At 43.3% G+C, this 18,699-nt stretch overlaps 1 protein-coding gene across 1 annotated transcript in view; it reads right to left on the bottom strand.

Annotated features, from left to right (window-relative positions):
• Positions 1-18,699, bottom strand: part of PLCE1 (phospholipase C epsilon 1) — a 465,913-nt gene that overhangs the window by 407,537 nt on the left and 39,677 nt on the right.

Below are 18,699 nucleotides of genomic sequence, written 5' to 3'. Positions count from 1 at the left end.
ATAATGGTTAATGTTTGCCTAAAATACCCTTTCAGCACGCTGGTGGCAAAAAGACGTGTCCCCAAGATTTGATCGTGGGAGGTGGGGGCTGGAAGAGGGGCATTTGTGTACAGTATTGAGATGGCAGTACAATACATGAGGTAAAGCTGTAGAAAGGGATTAGTTAGAAATAATTTATGGACATTGGCTTTAATGCAAACCTGATTCAGACCTGACCCAGTGCCCATAAAGGATGTATTTTGCAGCTTTTTCCACCCTTTCTGCAGTACTCATTTAAAAAAGAGTCTGTCAAGATGTTATATAACAACACTGTCACTTCAGGTACCCTTTAAGAAAAAAAATGGCCCTATCCATCAACATTAAATCAAAAAATTGGTAAAGGTAGTCCCCAACTTGCCTGTACCTGATATGAACGGGCCAAAAATGTGAAATTTGATTCTGTGGAACAAATCAAAAACATTTTTGTTCAAAATGACCTTGTAGTTTTCAGGACTGTAGAGTTGGAGTCGAGGAATCGGAGCGATTTTGGGTACCTGGAGTCGAAGGTTTCATAAACTGAGGAGTCAGGAGTCAGAGGTCCATATGCAATTCACTTTTTCTCCTCAGTTTTCACCTAGGTGATATTTTCACACTTTGGTATAAAATGCATTTTAACCTCCTTGCCGGTTATCCCGAGCTGAGCTCGGGGTAACTCGCGCATGAGGATTGCTCTGGCCCTGCTGGGCCGATTTTCATAATTTTTTTTTCCTACACGCAGCTAGCATTTTGCTAGCTGCGTGTGGTACGCGATCGCCGCCGCTACCCGCCGATTCGCCGCGCCGAGCCCCCCCCCCCAGACACCTGCGCAGCCTGGCCAATCAGTGCTAGGCAGCGCTGAGGGGTGGATCGGGATTCCCTCTGACGTCCATGACGTCATCCCGCCCCGTCGCCATGGCGACGGGGAAGCCCTGCAGGAAATCCCGTTCTCAACGGGATTTTATGCTTGCGCAGATCGCCGGCGGCGATCGAAGAAGATAGGGGGATGCCGCTGGTCAGCGGCTATCATGTAGCTAGCGCTAGGCTAGCTACATGATTTAAAAAAAATAAATAAATAAAAAAAGTGCTGCACGGCCCCCTTGCTGCAACAATTGGAACAGCAAGGGGGTTAAACCACCAGCAAACAAGAAAATACTCGAAATAATTTTTGTACTTTTTAACCAAACTTTGAGTACTATTTCAATTATAAAATGCTTAAAAGTGATTATAAACAGAGTAAAAAAATTATCTCCAAGGAGATAACTCAGGAGAAGAAAACAATTGCATATGGGCCAGAGTGGGATTATTTTTGTACCACATCCACAGCCCTGGTAAGTATTAGACTAAGGAGTCAGGGTCGAGGAGTTGGAGCCATTTTGGACACCTGCAGTTGAAGTCGGTGGTTTCATAAACTGAGGAGTCTGAGTTGGAGTCGGATGATTTTTGTACCAACTCCACAGCCCTGGTAGTTTTTGAAAAAATGGGACTTAAAAAAATTCAAAGAAAACTTTTTTTTAAACTGGTAAAATGACATTTCACTGCAGTACTCTGTGCTGCCTCTGTCCCTTTTTGCCTTCATAAGGGGACACTGGATACACAGGGGGGCATAGAGGAGGTACAGGGGACAGAGATGGCACAGTGTTTCAAGAACGAAACTACAGTGCCCACCTCATTAGTTAACCGGGGGCTACCTTTTTATACTTTTAGTGCAAAGCTCTTTTGACCGTTCTGACAGTAAGAGGCATTCATTTAAAAGTTATCACTCTTGCAGATCCTTTTAGAGCTTTTGATTGGAACACAGTTTAAATCGAGAAAGCACACATCAAAGTATAAAAATCCCTCTTAACACGCAGCCGCATGAGAAAATGGACTATTCTTCCGTTATAGATATTATTAAAAAATATGCCATTATAGCTGTTAATTATTCTGTTCACCTTTGGCTGTGACAAAAAAGAGCGACACATTGAGCGAGTGCTCAGTTCTCCACCAGAAGGCCGGCAGGACCACTCATAGGCCATTCAGAGGCCTAAGTGGTTTGTGAAAGCAACAAAGACTACTGACTCATGTATTAGTCATGCTTCTTTCAACTCGGGTCAACCCACAGAGTGATCCAGCACGCTAAACAGCAGAATGTACAATCACAGGGAAACATGGAAATTTCTACACTCGCACTAAGAGAGGAACCTTACACACTCTGAAACCAAGAGAATGAAAAACATTCATATGGAATACCTAGTAAGATTATATTACCTCTTCTACAAGCATACATGCCAAACAAAGCATTTTAACATGCCAGATTTTCCATAAAGCACTGTAGGCACATGCCTGCAGGCGCCTTATGTAGCAGAGGTGGCCCCCCCTTCCCTCATATCACTGACCTCAGGAACTTGCAGTATAATACCTGCCTCATATCACAGACTTCAGGTACTTACACCCTAATCCTTGTCACTAAGGATGATATGAGTAAGTGATTAGAGTGTTAGTTTCTAAGGACCGTTAGTGACATAAGGCAGGTATTAGAGTTCAGAATATTTTACTTGGGGGTGTGGTCTGTGTTCAGGGGTGGAGTTGAGGCCGTCAGATTACCTGTGCCTACAGGCCTCTAAGTTGCAAACCCCACCCTGCATGTGGCAATGTAAGGGTCAGAGGAAAAAGGATACATTTACAGACAAGCACTGATACCAGGGGATGACAAAGCCATGAATAGCCCAGTCTTATTCACCTAACACCACAAACATATGATGAAAAGGCATTATGCTCAGTACCCACGGCCAGATGGATCTCTGATGACGAGCGATTGTTCCCCGATACATTTGGCCGAATCTTCAAGCGTGGTTGGCTGCATCAGAGATGAACCATCATGTACACCATCAGGACTGTGGAGTCTGAGTAGATAGCAATATTTGGGTACCTGGAGTCGGAGGCGGTGGTTTCAATAAACTGAGGCGTCGGAGTCTGGTGATTTTTGAACCAAATTCATAGCCTTTGTAAAAATTAGCCAAAGGAGTCAGAGTCAGATGATTTTTATTCCAGACTCCACAGACCTGTCCACCATAGCGCCAAAACCCGTGAAATTCAATGAGGAACGGAAAGATCCTCCCCGATTTAATCCAACATGGCAGTCATTCAAAAACAAACGATTGCCGCAGGTGTTCGTCGTGAAACATTGTTTACCTAATTTCTGTTAAACGATGTTTCGCGATATCACAAAAAAAAAAAAAATAGTTCACCGTGAAAAATCGTTCAGAAAAATCGCTTAGTGGGTTTAGCTTAGCCTTTAGTGGTTTCTAGATTGTTTCTGGAGGTTCTAACCCTAAATACTCATTCTAATTTACTAAACAGCAGAAGAGACAAGGGCAATAATAATAATCATCCTTCACTATGCATTGCCAGGTAACTGTGGCTGCTCCAGTGTCTGCTCAGGATGAGCTATGCAAAGAAAGCAAACCCCCACAACCCACTGGGGTCCTCCACTTCCAGCAGGAACTCAAAATTACAGAATTTTTTCCTTGAATAAGAAAAATAAAATATTCATGTCTGCAACATTATGCCATGCAGGACACCTCAGAGCTCACTGCAACCTGAATAATTGCAAATACCTTCTGTTTTAAACAGGCAAACTTCTGTTTTCAACTCATCTTAGTAAGGGGGCTTTTTGGTCCTTTGTAGCCCCTTACACACTCCTAGGAGTTCTGGTTCTCCATGACCTTGCTGGACAATCTGTAATTTCCAAACACTGGTTTACACGACAGCCGGGGGTCCCGGGCTCTCTCACTGGCTGGGGCCCCTAAACCACAATGCAATACCTAGAGGGAAGTGTGGGTGGGCACTGGGCCTCTCACCCCCAGGGAATTCACCCCCACTGCCTCTGAACTGAATGCTAACTGCAACACACACAATTGCTCACTCCCAGCTAAAGCAATTTCCTACCTTTATTTGGTGAGCAGGCGCCAGTCAGCCAATCAGGTGTACTGTTATACATCCTTTGCCTGCCGTACCAAATCTAGCAGTAATTGCATAAGTAAAAAAAACAAAAAAAAACACACCTAAATTAGGTAGCATTCAGGTGGGAGGCTTCAGTTGGACGTTATCATAGATTACATCTTTTACAGGGGCGCCCCGTGTAGGCAGGTCTCGCACACGGTCCCCTCCCTAACCACTCACCTGTCAACTGCATCCTGGAAGCTGCGAAAAAAAAAACTTAAAATCAAACCCTGGTTCACACGACAAACGGGGGCCCTGGGCTCTCTCACTGGCCGGGGCCCCCAAACCACCATTCGATAGCTAGAGGGATCTGTAACTCTCTTTCAAACAAAGCATAATGTTTTCTATCACTAAATGCTATCGTTAACCCCCTTCCTGATCATTTCTGACCTACTAACAGCTGATTCAAACCGCTGATGGAACCGATGAAGGTAACTGTACATAGAAAAATAGTAGGCTGGCCATCCTGATAAAATACATATACAAGAATGATGTAGAGGGAAACACCTTTGCAGCTGCAGCACATTTAAACCCAGACACTGCCTAAAGGAAAGAGGAAGAGGCTTCTCTGATCGCTGGTCTGCCTGCCAAAAACAACACATGGAGGAAAAGTGGATCTGTCTCATTCCGCAGCTCCATCACTCAGTCAGTTATTTCCGCTCTGCATGGGGAAAAGTTAATTTCCATCAGTAAAACTGTGACTAATGGTTATCATAACAAGTTTTATCACATAACCGTTTCTTTCCAAGCTGCATCAGTTGCTGCTGGATCTAGTTAGTTTCTCCGACACAAAGCTTAAAGAGCAATTGTAGCTAAAACGATTTAAAGAGGAACTCCAGTGAAAATAATGTAATAAAAAAGTGCTTCATTTTTACAATAATTATGTATAAATGATTTAGTCAGTGTTTGCCCATTGTAAAATATTTTAAATCCCTGATTTACATTCTGACATTACATGGTGACCTTTTTACTGTTGGCAGGTGATGTAGCTGCTGCATGCTTTTTTGGTAGTTGCAAACCGCTGTAAACAGTAGGGCTGCACGATTTTGGGTAAAAATCGAGATTTTTCTCTCAGAAATTGAGATTTCGATTTATTCACGATTTTTTTTCATAATAAGCTTTAGCGGGGGGCGGGGTCAGAAGCCTAGCTATGGCGGGCTCTGCGTCAGAAAATTTTGCTGTGCATTCGCATTGCATTTCAGGCAATAGACATTTATAAAGTCTGAAGCCCTCTATGATGACCCCTCGGCTTAACAATGTGCGTGCGGTAGTACTAATGTGCGGCGTACGGGACTCTTATGAGCCGGGCAGCGGGGGGCGGATCCACTGACAGAAGCAGTGCATATTCATGATTGCTAATGAGCCGGGCGGCGAGGGATGGGGCGGGTGGGGGACGAGTCCAGTCCGGAGCGGCACACACAGCTTCTCCAATCACTGGATAGCGATGGTATGACGGCAGCGGTAGGCGGAGCTGTAAAGAGCGTACACCTCCGCCTACGTCATTCCATTGCTTTCCAGCGATTGGAGAAGCTCTGTGCCGCTCTGGACTGGACTCGACCCCCCCCCCCCCCCCCGGCTCATTAACATATGGAATATGCACTACGGCATCTCTCCTCGGCGCGTAGCGGTAGGCGGACCATGCGGCCAAATTTGCATGGAAAATTCGCATAGCGAAAATGCAATGCGAATTCCTATTAAATACATTACATGCCAATCACAAGCAGTGTGTGCGGTGTGCGAATTCTGATTGCTCTGCTGTGCAGATTTTTCCTGCACAGCAAAACGCTAAGTTTTCCTGACAAGTGGAAACAGGCCCATTTACTTGTATAGGTTATGCAAATCTGCATGCAGAAAATGCATGCGAATTCGCGCTAGTGGAAACGGCCCTTTGCACTTGCTGATTACTTGCAGATATAAGCTGATTACACTAGCTGATCTCTCTAAATACACATACAGTAAGCCTCTTTCAGACTGGGGGCTGAACTGCATGCTCACCAAGAGGCGGTGGTGTTACAGGGCAGCAGAGGACCTCGATATGTCGGCTGCGCTCAGATGTGACTCCAGTGGGGGCCGCCTGTCTAATGTTGGTAAGAGCGATAACAAGCGCCCGGCCGGTTCAGGAAAGCAGCTGACAGGTGGCGATTTCACAGCCTGTCAGTTGCCCATGGGAAAGAGGCTATAGAGTAAATTTCTCAGCAACTACATGTGTTTTCCTTGTCTGCTGCGCACAAGGGCACGTGTTCTCGGCGCACAGTGTCGGCTGTGTTGCGCCCGAGATTGGCGCAGCTATAGCAGCAATGCCTGTGGCCTTGTGGCCAGTCTGTGGCCTGTGCACGGATGATTTGGGGATCCAGCGATCGTTGAACCACAAATTATTTCTACCTCTGAGTTGCTACAACTCAGAGGGGGAATTGTATTTAACACTGCAGAGGAGTTTAGAGGCAGCACGGTGAGTATTCAGCTCACACTACGCCCAATTCACCAGCGCCGAAATAAAATAGACGTTATGCAAGAGTTTAGGTTCACATAAATAAACCTGCTTGTTTTTTTACAATATTAATTTATAAATTATTTACTCTGTACTTATTGTAAAATCTTTCCTCCCCCCCCCCCCCCCCGATTTACATTCTGGAATTTATCACAGGTGGCAACATTTAGTCCTGCCAGATGACCTCTGCAGGAATGTTCGTTTCAGAAGGACATACTGCTTGCTAGGCAGTTGGAAACCGATGTTATTTCCCACAATGCAACGAGGTTCATGGACGGGGAACTGTTAGGGCCATGGCCCTGACATCACGCTGTGGGAGGGGTTTCACTGAAATATCAGCCATACAGATGTACCTGATGGTTATTTGAGTAAAGGTAAAGGTTTCTCGTAGGAAAGGGGCCATCAGCTACTCACTGGGATAAAGTTCTATATTGGGATAACGTTCCTCTTTAAAGGACAACTGAAGTGAGAGGGATATGGTGGCTGCCATATTTATTTAATTTAAACAATACCAGTTGCCTGGCAGCCCTGCTGGTCTATTGGGCTGCAGTGGTGTCTGAATCACACCAGAAACAAGCATGCAGCTAATCCAGTCCGATCTGAAAAGAATGTCACAATCATCTTATCTGCTGCGTTATTGTTCAGGGTCTCTGGCATTATAGGCAGAGGATCAGCAGGACAGCCAGGCAACTAGTATTGCTTAAAAGGAAATAAATATGGCAGCCTCCATATCTCTCTCACTTCAGTTGTCCTTTAAAGGGAACCCAAAGTCAGATGGATATGGAGGCTGACATGTTTATTACCATTTAAATAATGCACATTGCTTGGCTGTCCTGCTGATCCCCTGCCTCTAATACTTTAAGCCATAAACTCTAAATTAGCATGCAGATCAGATGTCTGACAAATTTGACAAGATTGTCTGCATGCTTGTTTCAGACCCTGCTGGTCAGAAAGATCAGCAGGATTGCCAGGCAACTGGTATGGTTTAAAAGGAAAGAAATATGGAAGCTTCCATAGGTCTCACACCTCGGGTTCCTTTTCAGATCAGCGTCTAGAAATTACAGGACAAAAATAAAATGGGGTAAAATTTACTTTTCTGTGCCACACGCAAAAAAAAATAATTAAGTGTTAAAACTCATATACAACTATATCCAGCGCATCTGGGCAAAGCAACGCTATCATGACTGCCACATCATATAAAAAAGTGATGAAGCAGATGGATGTGTTTATTATAAATAAACATAATATGCCACATGAAAATGTGAACAAATAAGCCGAAACAATAACAGAACTGGGAACAGCATCCTTTCCAGCGCCGCAACAGATGTTCCAGATCTCAGCATACAAACCCACAGACTGCCGCTGCTTGCACGCCTTCTAATATCACACTGACTTATACATATATTGGTGTGATGAGATCCAAGTCACTGCCACAATTCATCTACAGAGACAGAGCAAGAGCTTAATAATGCACCGCTGCCCCCTCTGATAGACTTTATTTTCCCAGACCTCGTGTTTGTTATTCTTCTAGGATTAGAAGGATGAAAACACGTACACTGTACTACCAACATAATCAAGATTATTCCATAAAATGTAGCAACATGAAAAGTTCTGAATATGAGCAGAGCACCCACAAGAGGCACTCGATCACTGATACTGGTCTCCGGTCTGCCAAGGCAATGCTTACTGGATCCCATTGGTTGTTCTTTATATTGGTTTGTGAGTAATGTCAAGTGGGTTTTCTATTACATCAAATCTATTTTTTTTTTAACATTAACCCTCCATTTTAAATCAGGAAAACACATTCTCTCCATCAACCACTCTCCTTGTGATGTTATGGTTATGCCTATTGTGTATCTAAAGAGTGCTGATATTTTCCGCAGCACTTTATAAAGTACATAGTCATGTCATGTCCTTATCTGTCCCTCAGAGCTCACAAACTATTCCCATCCATAGTCATATGTCTCCAATAAAGACCAAGACCTACTGTATTTGGTGGTGGGGGGATCAATTACGGTAACTCAATTAACTTATTTGTAACTTTTTGTTTGGGATGTGGGAGGAAGCCCAATTGTCCGGTAGAAACCCACACAAAACAGTAAATACACAAACTCCATGCAAACAGTGTTCTGACCTAAATCTGAACCAGAATTTGACACTAGTGCTGCAAGGCAACAGTGCCATCTAGTACACCACCGTGCTGCCCATGATGTGGTTTAAAGGGACTCTGAGCAGTGCAGTAACTATGGAAAGATGCATACCATTTTGAAGCTCTCTTTCTCCTCTTTCCAACGACACATAAACCGCCGCCCTACGCCTTTTAGTTTTCGATTTTTTTCGCGATCGAAATTGCGGCGGTCCCTTTAAAGCAAACCTAGCATGATGGGGAAAATGAACTGCATGGTAATTATGCATTTGGGCAGCCTTACAATTAACTTCCATGCTGTAGCTCCTCAAACTCAAGTTCCCCCTTTTCCACAACCAGGGTCCCAGCATGTTTCTAGGATAATGCATGAGGATAACATCATATGTAGCATGTATAAAGACCGCATTCAGAGGTCTCTTCCGCCACCTGCCAGGCAGTGTTCTTTGTAGTATTGTGGAGGGCTAACATACTGGAATGCAGGGCTGTGGAGTCAGTACAGAAATCATCTGACTCCAACTGCTCAGTTTATGTGGATATGCGATGATTTTTGTACCGACTCCACAGCTCTGGCCTTGCTGCAGGGAAGTCAGGCAATCACCATGGTGCGTCAGGAAGGGGTTATTTGGAGGGTCTGTGATGCAGTGTGCATTGCCCACAATGGGATTTCTTTAGCTTTTCTACACCCTTTAAAATAAATAATCTGTGTAAAGGTTCCCATACATGGCACAATCAAATAGTTTGATTTTCCCGTTTATTCGACCAAAACGATCAAATAAGGTATTGAAAAGTATCTTTTTTTTAAATCAATTAAAAAAATTGATTATTCCGGATTTCCAATAAAAATCTGATCAGATGTGTTGGAAAAAATCAAGTTGATTGCTTTTAAAATTTAATGGTGTATGGTAGGTTTGATAAAAATACAAAAGTTTGCTTTCCTAAAACAGAAAGAATTTGCGATAATTCAGGTTGGAGTGAGCTTGAGATGTCTTCCAGAGCAACACTGCTGAATATATGCAAATTACCCATTGTACCCTTAGAAGCTAAACACACCTCCAGAACCGCTGGAATGGCATTCCAGCGGTTCTGGAGGTGTGTTTAGCTTCTAAGGGTACAATGGTTAATTTGCATATATTCAGCAGTGATGCCCTGGGAGACATCTCAAGCTCACTCCAACCTGAATTATCGCAAATTCTTTCTGTTTTAGGAAAGCAAACTTTTGTTTTTCTTAACATCTTAGTCAGGGGGCTTTTAGGACCATTGTAGTCCCTTACACACTCCAATGAGTTCTGGGTCACCATGAGCTTGCTGGTTAGTCTGTGCCTCCCTGATAAAAATAATCTAATAGATTAAAATCTAAAAAAAAAAAAAAAAATGAAGAAAAAAAAAATTAAATCGTGTATCGCCACCTTCAGATTAAGCTCAACAGATCTTTTTTCCAACCAATTTTTTTTAACTTTCTAATTTAAATGTGAGAAGGTCAGGGGAAAGAGTTAGAAGGTTATTTTTTATTTATTTTAGACTCTGGCTTTATACAATCTTTTTTTGTTAATCAATTTGCCTCAGGAACACAAAGAACGTACAATACATCACAGTGAGGAGATGGCAGGTGAAATCCCCACAGGAAATCTCACTTCTCATTCATTGCTGGCGAGTTGAGTCACACATAGACTCATTATGCCACTTGAGGAATCTACTTGGGAGATATGCAAATCCAGGATTCTGGGCTTCATTGAAGCATCATGGCCAAGTGATGGTATCCCGCAGCCCCTAAAGGTTCCTCACAATGCGGGTCAAAGTTACATATTACCCAGCAAGCTCAGGGTGAACCAGATCTCCTAGGAGTGTGTAAGGGGCTTAAAAGGATGAAAGCCCCCTTACTAAAAATGCTATGTAAAACGAATGCTGCCTTCTTAAAAGGAACATTCATTAATTGAAGTGAAAACAAACTTACGAGATGATGAATTGCATGTGTAGTACAGCTAAGAAATAGAACACTAATAGCAAATACATGAGTGAGTGTCATATAGTTTCCAGTACAGGAAGAGCTAAAGCTACATACACATGTCCAACTAGTGCACAACATGCACACGACCTGACGTACCGCACAACCTGTATGTCCAGACAGCTAACGACCAACTCATTTACATACTGCTACTTGTACACCTGCAACAACTGAACGATATCAGCCCAATAGTCATGCGAGTACATCCAACTGTTGGATCAGGCAAAACGCCTGTTATCAGTTCCTCATCAAGTCGTTTGCACGCCTACACATGCTCGATTGTCGTCCAACATACTAATGTAATGAACAGTGGTATCTCTGCTGACCAGAGTGAGCTCAATCAGGACTGTCTGTGATACAAAATGAGTAGTAGTTCAAATAGCACAATAGTCAGTATTTTAACCAGGATCACAGGTTTTTCCCCTTAAAGAGGATCTGTAACATGAAAAGATCCCCTGGGGGGTACTCACCTCGGGTGGGGGAAGCCTCCGGATCCTAATGAGGCTTCCCACGCCGTCCTCCATCCGTCAGGGGTCTCGCTGCAGCCCTCCGTGGAGTCCGTGCAGCGGTGACGTCAATATTTACCTTCCTGGCTCCTGCGCAGGCGCTCTGACGGCTGTCGGCTCCGAACTACACGGAAATACCCGATAGCCGTCGGATCTGCTCTACTGCGCAGGCGCAAGTTTCCTGCGCCTGCGCAGTAGAGCGGACCCGAATGAGATCGGGTATTTCCGTGTAGTTCGGAACGGAAAGCCGCCACAGCGCCTCTGCTGGAGCCAGCAAAGGTAATTATTGAACTGACAGTCGGCACAGTCGCCGGCTGTTCGGAGGGCTGCGGCGAGACCCCCGTGGGACAGAGGACGGCGTGGGAAGCCTCATTAGGATCCGGAGGCTTCCCCCACCCGAGGTGAGTACCCCCCCAGGGGATCTTTTTAATGTTACAGAGTCTCTTTAAAAACCAAAACAACTTTCACATTTCAGCGCTCCTCCCATTCATTCAGTGATAACTTTATTGTTACTTATCACACTGAAATGATCTATATATTGTTTTTTTTCGCCACAAATTATACTTTCTTTGGGTGGTAGTTTTTGCTCTGAATTATTTTATTTTATATGCATTGTAAAGGGAATAATAAGGAAAAAAAGAAATAAAATGATTATTTCTCAGTTTTCAGCCATTATAGTTTTAAAATAAAATGTGCTTTGGTACATAAAACCCACACATCTTATTTGCCCATTTGTCCGGTTTATTACAACGTTTAAATTGTGTCCCTAGTACAACGTATGGTGATAACATTTTATCTAGAAATGAAGGAGCATTTTTCCATTTAGGGATTTTTCACTTATTACAAGAACTTTTTTTGAAAAAAATATACTCATGACATCCGTATTACAAAAGTCCCTAAGGTAACTACTTATGTAAAAAAAAATTAAATGATGTATTTTTTTTAATTTTTTTTTAACAAGTGTTTTATTTCTGTAACTGTGGGGCAGGGATGGAAGGGGTTAAAAGTAATAAAATAAAATAAAAAAATAATAAACGTACTATGGAAAACAGTATAGTGGCATAAATAGGTGTATTTTACTTTTTGACCACAAGATGGTGCTATTGAGACCGTGTTTCTTTTAATAGAACACAGACGAACCCGTAAGTGTCGGGTCTGGGAGCTTATGCGACGTTAACAAGCTCTCCGAAGACACCGGAACAGTGATCGGGATTGAGAATCAAAAGATTTTCACATCCTGATCACAGATGGAAGGGGCTGCGACGGTGGATCGGCGGAAAACAGCTCTGCTCTGTTTCATAGTTTAAAATGCAGCGTGTAGTTTGTAAACTGCAAATATGAGAGAGTGATGCAATGTTCTAAAAAAATAAATAAATAAAAAAATAAAAAGGCTATATAACTGAAAATAAAAATGAGACTTTTCTTTGCTACTAATGTTGTATTCATTATCTGTACTACACAAGCAATTCATTATAGCATAACTCTTTTTTCGCTTCAGTGTTTAAAACAGAATTTATGCGTGGTTTTAAAGCAGAACTGAATTCAGAACTTCCTCTTTGCTCTAAAAGATATGCAACAGCATAATAACGTTTAAAGAAAAGCATTTAGTGGTTAACAGCTGATACAATCCTGCGATGTGTCTTTTCCTGCTTTCATGAAAGCAGACCTTGTTAACATTCTGTGTTTACTAATTACCTCTCTGCCCTGGCAGTCAGCTAACACAGCTGAGGCATCAAATTACAACTTGTGTTTAGTCAAAGATGAGGGGGAATTAGACAGGCTAAACTCTCTAAATACACACAAAGTGCGTTTCTCTAGGTTTTCCTTCTGTCCTGTGCATGAGTTCAGGTCCACTTTAAGAAGACAAAATTTTGTTTTACAATGTGGGACAAATATGACTGGGGAATGCAGCTGAAAAGCGTGGAGCATCTTTGAGCAGCCCTAGAGGGGGATGTGGAGACAGATGACTGGGGGCGTGGCTCAACACCATATATATGGGCCTACTTCCATAAGGGCTTTTCACTTTCCCCGATTTCACTTTGAATAATCAGCTGGATTTATAAAACCGTATTAATTTTATGTTTTCCTGAAACTGGACTTGTTGCAATGAAAACAGGCAGTGAAACATTCTCCTCACGGCCAGTGGGGTCCTGCGTGGGATATAAGATTATTGGGCAATTACATCACCCGAATAGTGCTAGAAAGTGAAATGTACATTTTGGATGGAGAGATGGATTTGGCATCACTGAAAACAAATCAAGCAGAAGCGAACATGTCTTTATATTGCAAACTAGATGTGTTTGGAAAATAATGGTGGGCGCACAAAGTATTGACACTTTGGGCAGACTTCAGACATTCTTCACTTAGGGGTGATTTCACTTTTATTGCCAGTGGTTTAGACATGAATGGCTGTGTGCTGAGTAATTTTGATAGGATTGCAAAATTACACTGATTCACAAGCTGTACATTGACTACTTTACATTCTATCAGGCTGCTTTCAGAGTGGGACGTTACAGGCGCACGTTAGAGCAGCCTGTAACGCAGCCCACTGCACAGTAATGAAAAATCAATGGGGCTGTTCACAGTGCGGACGTTGCGTTACATTGTAACGCTGCGTCACAAGACAATGTACTGCATGCAGTACTTTAGACGCGGCTGAGCCGCGTTAAGACTGCTTGTACATGCTCAGTAATGTTGGGGAGGAGCGGAGAGCGGCCAGGCACATGGCTAATTAATATGCACTGCACGTTATGACGTGCAGTGTTTACTTCCTGGAGCAGCCGCTCTGTGCGGCGATTGGCCGGCGGGACCACGTGATGCCGCATGCGCACAAGAGTGCGCATCACGGCATCACTGACGCCAGAGTGAGCTGCACAACGTGGTTCACTCTGACGTCCAGATCCAGCACCACCAGGCGTTGAGTTAGGGGGACGTTATGCGACCTTAACGCCCCCTCTAACGCAACGTCCTGGTGTGAAATTAGCCTCAAAGTGTCATATCTTCAGTTTACAAAAACGTGAGGGCAGAAGCTACCAAGCAGTGATGGGGGGGGGGGGGGGGGGGGGGCACCGTAACAGAAGGAAAGTGAGAAGTCACCCCCCCCACACACACACACACCCCTCCAAAAAGTTACTCTACTCCGAAATTACCTGACGAGGCAAGAGTAGTTCACAAAATAAATTAATTAAAGAAGGGTTCACACTTACTACATGCGAGAAAAACACACGTCATTTTCCAGCACACCTTGTACATTCATCTGCATTAAAATGCATGCGGAAGATAAGGATTGTGAAAGGGTTATGTGTGCAGTATGCAGTGTACAGAAAAGTAGTGCATGCAGCAAGTTTTTGTCCCCCATGTGGGAACTGCACTAGACATGGATCGTCCCATTAATTAACATGGGATGCCAGATCTTTGTGTGATTCTGCATGTGGGAAAACCTCAAGTGTGACCCCAGCCTGAAGCCTGGCACACACTTTCAATTATGACTGGAAGTAATGATTTGACCTGTCATCTCTGTCTGAACTGCGCCATGATGTGCCGTTCAGACAGGCTATATGTAAACAGGAGTTTAACCATGTATGTGCTTCCATGAAACCAGGAAATAATTACACTTCGGCCTCTCTAAGGGGCTCTGTAAGCTGTAACAAGGAAATGTTTTTCTATAAAAGGTTATTATGCTGTTGCATATATTTTAGTGCAGAAAGGAAGTACTGGGTTTAGGTCTGCTTTAAAGAGACTCAGAACTGAGTCTTTCTGCTGTTTTTTTTTTTACTTCCCCGTGGCTTCCTCCAGTGTCCCTCGCCGACCTCCTATGTCCAGTTCAGCCGCAATCTTTCCCGGTAAGCGTCTCGGTGACGTCAGCAGCGGACCTTCTGTGCCCCGGCTGACGTCACTCAGTTAGACTGAGTCCGACTGAGCCGCGTACCTGGAGTTGACTGTGGCTGAACAGAGGCACTCGGTAGGACGGCGAATGACACATCCATGCTTATAGGGCTGGAGGAAGCCTCAGGTAAGTAAAAAACAGCAGGAAGACTCAGTTCTGAGTGTCTTTAAGTGTCTTCTAAGCAGTGTTACATATATCCTATTACAGCGATACCTTACACTCCTTTTTATAGATTTCAATTATTATACTTAAAGTGGACCCAAACCAAACATTTTTTTTAATTAAAAATATTTAGTTGCACCACTCTGACACCTATAAAGATAAACACTCCTTCAAGCTTATGAGCATTTCAGTGCATGCTTTTTCACCCTTCTCTTTTCATAACTAGGGTTATACAGGTGGCAGCCATTAGCAATTCCTCCTTCGCCAGACACCACCTACTTCACCAGTTTGCCGGATTTTGTCCCGGCAATTTGAAAGGAAGGGAGGGGTTCCTCCAATAAATGTAAAATATTTTATATTTGTCATCATGCAGCTGAAAAAAAGGCTGCTATTTATTATTATAATTTAGAAAATAGATTTCATTTCTGAAATCTTGTATTTTTAATTTGGGTCCACTTTAAAGAGACACTGAAGCAGAAAAAAAAAGATGATATAATGAATTGGTTGTGTAATACGGATAATTACTAGGATTTTAGTAGCAAAGAAAATATTCTAATATTTTTATTTTCAGTTATATAGTTTTCTTTTTTTTTTATAACATTGCATCATTCTCTAATATTTGCAGTTTAGAAACTCTTTAGCATTGTAAATGGGTTCAAAAGTTCACTAGCCTGCTCTGTAATGCTGGGAATACACCATACAATTTTCTGTTATGCTGGGCATACACGGTACATTTTCTACCATGTAATCGAGCCGCTGGCTCGATTCCAGTGTGCCCCCGCGGGCGCTTCCTTATCTTCCGCTCATTTCTTCTTTTGTCCTGCCCGCCGGTATGGAGTGCGGAATCGATCCGGCGGGGTATCAGACACGTCAGAAATTGTCAATCGAGCCACAGCGGCTCGATTACACGGTAAAAAACGTACCATGTATGCCTAGTATTAAGGTGGCCATACACTGGTCGATTTGCCTTCAGATTCGACCAATCCTATTTGGATACAGATCCCTCTCTGATCGAATCTGATCAGAGAGGGATCGTATGGCCACCTTTACTGCAAACAGATTGTGAATCGATTTCAGCCTGAAACCGATCACAATCTGTGGAGCTGCCGCCGCCCCCGCCCCCCTGCATACATTACCTGTTCCGGCCGGCGCAAGTCCCCTGGTCCCCGCTGTCTTCTTCTCCGCTCCGGGCTCCAGACCGTTCCTGCAGCTACTACACTTCCTGTCCAGGGGAAGTTTAAACAGTAGAGGGCGCTCTACTGTTTAAACTTCCTGCCGGGACAGGAAGTTCTGTGTAGCTGCAGCCGGTCCGGAACCCAGCGCAGAAAGAAGACCAGGGGACTTGTGCCGGCCGGAACAGGTAATGTATACCCGCTGTATTGCGTCGGTCGCCGGGCATTCGAACGCCGCTATCGACGCACTCCCGACCCGCCAGCGATCAAGAAAAATCTTCCGCACAAACGGCTCGACGGGAACGAATCGAAATCAATCGTTCTGTCAGCGGTGTGCGCTGCGATTTCACAGCCGATTTGATCACTGTGATCGAATCGGCCGTATATCGGCGGGAAAAGCATTTTGTGTTCAATTATGTTATCTTTGACTAATAGTTAACGGTTTTTGATGAGCTGAAACATTTAAGTGTGACAAACATGCAAAAGAATAAGAAATCAGGAAAGGGGCAAATAGCTTTTCACATCTCTGTATTTGATGTGCGCCACACACTAGGAACAGATTTCCAATAGATTTCAGAATGAAATCTATTGGACATCTATCTAAATGCATTACTGCACCATTACATCCAATGCAACTCTATAGGCCATTGATCTGCTGCCAGCAGATCGACCTAAATCTTCCATCCTGTCAGATAGATCAAATCCATCAAAATCGTCCACAAATCGGACAATTTGAAAGAACCGATTTCTGATTGATCGATTCTATGAATCGATGGCTGAAATTGACAAGTGTATGGACCCCTTTAAGAAACAAGTTATCTATAAGAGCCGAAGAAAACCCAGGATTTTCAAGGGGGGGAGGGGGGATTCCCTCAGCCATGCACAATACAGTATAATAATATGGTAGGATAGGACATCATGCTGGGTACACAAAGAAATTTCCTGTCTGACCGAATGACAACGGGATCGATCAGGAGCAGTTTGGATATAGATAATAATGAGGAAAGTCAACATTGCTAATGAAGGAGGAAAGTAAAGCATTCACACAGCAGGGCACAGGGTTGTGCTCATACCTGACTCTGTTAAACTCCCCAGAGCTGCTCCATGCTCTGTACACCCGCTGCTGTTACGTCCAAAGTCAACTATAGCAGGGAAAGAAAGGCGGCAGTGCTGTGAGCTGCAGGATGCTTGCAGATATTATGGTGTCTCAACTTGTGCCTGTCCCCAGACACTGCACCTCTCTGATGGGGGATTCTGGGCAGCTGTAATCCCTCCCTGTGTTCGCCTACGAAGAGTTTATGCGAGCTCTGCAAAGTCGTGGTCAGCACTGTCTTTTTAAGCTCTTATCTCAATTGTCTCTCAGGCCTGGTGCACACCAGAGGAGTTTTTCTGAGCGTTTTGAGTTTTTAAATCTGCTGCTAATGTTATCCTATGTGTCTGTGCACACTGGAGCAATGAGGTTTTGTAAAAAAAAAAAAACCCATAGCATTACATTGGGAAGAGCTTTTGAAACCTCTAAAAGCTCTTCCCAATGTAATGCTATGGGTTTTTTTTACAAAACCTCATTGCTCCAGTGTGCACAGACACATAGGATAACATTAGCAGCAGATTTAAAAACTCAAAACACTCAGAAAAACTCCTCTGGTGTGCCCCAGGCCTCATAGTTTATTTGTTTATGGCTTTTCTGCAGAGAAAACTTCAAAGAGTCAATAGCCTGCTCTGTGAAATCATTTAAAATGCAGAGTGTAGTGTGGAAACTGCAATTATTAGAGAACTAGCAGACCCAAGCCCATTTAAAAATGGGCTCTAGGTCTGTTTTTTGAACATGTGCGGGCATCCGCAGGGACACTTGCATATTATTATATTGGATGATGCAATCTTATAAAAAAGCTATATACATGAAAATAAAAATATGACACTATTTTCTTTGCTACTAATGTTCTATTAATTATCTGTATTACACAATCAATTCATTATATCATGAGGGGTTTTTTTCCGCTTCAGTGTCACTTTAAGGACGCCTCCAGGTCTTCTTCATAACATAGTACCATTTAACACTTTCTTTTACGGCCAATGACCTGAGTAGTTGTAGAAAACTTTCCAAACATGAATGCGATGAGTTAGAATTTTCCCTGACATCTTTGAAATTGACTGGTATCTTAGACCACTGTCTTTGCGATACTAATCCTAATTAAAATAATGTACTACTAGCTCATTATTGCATTTACAGCCATGCTTCTCCTAAAAGCTACAAGCTGGAAGAGACCGTGAAACCGGTGTCAGAAGCAAGGAGTCTAACGGACTGGAAAATCTTATCCAATTCATTATTCATGGACAC

Source organism: Hyperolius riggenbachi, chromosome 10 (assembly GCF_040937935.1).
Source record: "Hyperolius riggenbachi isolate aHypRig1 chromosome 10, aHypRig1.pri, whole genome shotgun sequence".
NCBI classification, from domain to species: Eukaryota; Metazoa; Chordata; class Amphibia; order Anura; family Hyperoliidae; genus Hyperolius; species Hyperolius riggenbachi.
The sequence above is the reverse complement of the archived record's forward strand: the minus strand, read 5'-3'. Positions and strand labels throughout refer to the sequence as shown.